Below are 2,279 nucleotides of genomic sequence, written 5' to 3' on the forward strand. Positions count from 1 at the left end.
GAATCTAACACTGAAATTTAGTGGAAGCTGCTATTTTATTGACATTAATCACATAAGTGATGGCAAAGTTCAGCTCAGAATAGGATATTTTAGTGTTTGGCCTTCTGAACAATTCATGCGTTTGTGTTTTCATGTTTTGGCAGCTTGATTGGAGGTTGAAAAGTGGCAGATGTCTTGGATTGCAGAATGAGATGAGATTTGATGCATTATCAGTGAAAAGCAGGAGGAAAAAAAGAAACACTAAGATGTTGCAATGCATTTGCAATGAAGTTTTTTTTATCTTTTTTGGATGAAAGACACAATATTACTATTTTTTTATTTATTCGCAAGAGTAGGCTTATGCTTTTTATCTAAGGGTGATGACTGTAAAATGAGCCTTCATAGTCTTTGTGGAAAACGAGACTTATTGCAACCCATAAAACTCCGACTGAAAAGACGTCCTGGCTTTACAGGAAATAAGACTTATTTTTCATGTGATGAACAGCCTCTGTGACACAGATGATTGGTGTACTAAATTTTCTTCATGATAAAGCTGAAGTATGACATCATTTGAGGGAGATCTGAAAGATTTTGCTCAAGCAGCCTCAGCGTTGTGTTTAACCAGTGCTGAGGTCATCCTGGTGCCTTTTAGTTTCGAAAAAGATGAGGCAAAGGAAAACAGCAGCTGTGCACGCACTCAAGGAAATTGCACACGTACTACGCTGGGTATCATTTTTTATTTGCTTTTAATTCTTCTCACGGCACGTTGTCAGTTTGAGTGACAGGTGGCAGAACATTTCAGGGTCTGTCTCCTTGCTTCCACGTGAGGCTGTCAGAGTTTGACTGGGATCCACTCAGGCTGCTGCAGAGAGGCTGCTCCCAGGTGGTTTGCTGCTGTCTGCCTGTCTTGAAAGTGCTCTGCGTCTGCAGGGCAAGAGAGAGAAAGAAAAAAAAATGGGGATGGGACTTGGAGGATGGGAGTTGGAGGGGGGTCCTTGTGGACCTTTCCCAGCCCGGCGTCTAGAGGATTTTACACCATTTCATCTCAAAAATGGAAATGTCACGGCTCGGTACATCTCCCCAACAATTGGAATCTGGGCCAGTGGTTTATTTATTTCATTCCCCACCATTCTTGTATAAGCTGCACCCTCCTTCACACAAACAGTTGTTTCAACTTTGTCTGGCGCTCCTTCTCTGTTTCTTTTCACTCCTTTGTTGTCCCTTCCTTCCTACATCAACCTTCTCCTTTCTCACATAAATGCAGCAGGGTCCCTGCCAACAGGTTTGCACTGATAGGGATGAGTGGTTTCAGTGATGTGAGACCCAGGGTGAGGGAACAAAGGGATACAGGGTGAACAGGGTGCCTGGTGACAGAAGGATGTCTGTTTGTGAGGGAGTGGTGGATAGGTGGGGGATTGAATTAGGAAAAGTGTGAGACCCAGATGAATGGGGGGAGGGTAAAAAGGTCCTCACTGTTAGAGCGGTTTGAGATTGTGATAGAAGATGTGAAAGTGAGAAGAATGGAGACAGTTTATCCCAGGGGTAAGGAAACACTTGTGCGACTCACTGTGTAATTAGCTCACGTGAATTACTGCTCCCGTGTGTTCCCTTGGTCGAGTGGGCTGTTTGTGACAGTCACACACAATGGCAAACGAAACGTGTGAAACCAAAGATGACCCATAATGACAGATTCCTTTTTAGCTAGTTTTGAGTGGGCTTGTCCCAGGAATTGGCACTGCGCATGCAGCAACATGAAAGAGCAATTTCACAGCTTCAAACAAATTCAAAATATTCCCTTTTTCGGCACGTTCCAATCACATACGCCTTGTTTCATTCTTTTTCTGGATGCATTGATGCCTTCACTTTTTTAGAAAGTCAGTGTGATGCACACAAGGCAGCAAATGAGTCAAATTTGAAATAGTTTGACAAAGAAAATGCCTTMGTAAAAAAAAGTCACTATTCATGTTATTATTAATTGAGAAGTGGCTAAAACACCAAAAAYCTACTAAAAACAAAACAAGGACACCCTTCACACCCAGTCCTATATGTAATCTTCATTACATCCATTATCCCCTCTCCCCACTCTCTGTTGTGTTGTTTGTGACACTTTGCTGTCCTAACTCATTAATACAAACCCTTTGGGAGCCATTGAGTGTCGAGAAATGCCAAACAGGGTTAACAACACCACATCTCTTACCCTGACAAACTGTAACATGTACTAATGGTCTTTCAGTTTGTGTGTGTGTGTGTGTGTGTGTGTGTGTGTGTGTGTGTGTGTGTGTGTGTGTGTGTGTGTGTGT

General features: G+C 42.6%; 1 protein-coding gene across 1 annotated transcript in view; it reads left to right on the top strand.

The window, feature by feature from the left end:
* Window positions 1–2,279, top strand: part of cdh8 (cadherin 8) — a gene marked incomplete at its 5' end in the record, with an annotated part of 125,765 nt that overhangs the window by 109,053 nt on the left and 14,433 nt on the right.

Source organism: Austrofundulus limnaeus, unplaced genomic scaffold, assembly GCF_001266775.1.
Source record: "Austrofundulus limnaeus strain Quisiro unplaced genomic scaffold, Austrofundulus_limnaeus-1.0 Scaffold124, whole genome shotgun sequence".
Taxonomy (NCBI): Eukaryota; Metazoa; Chordata; class Actinopteri; order Cyprinodontiformes; family Rivulidae; genus Austrofundulus; species Austrofundulus limnaeus.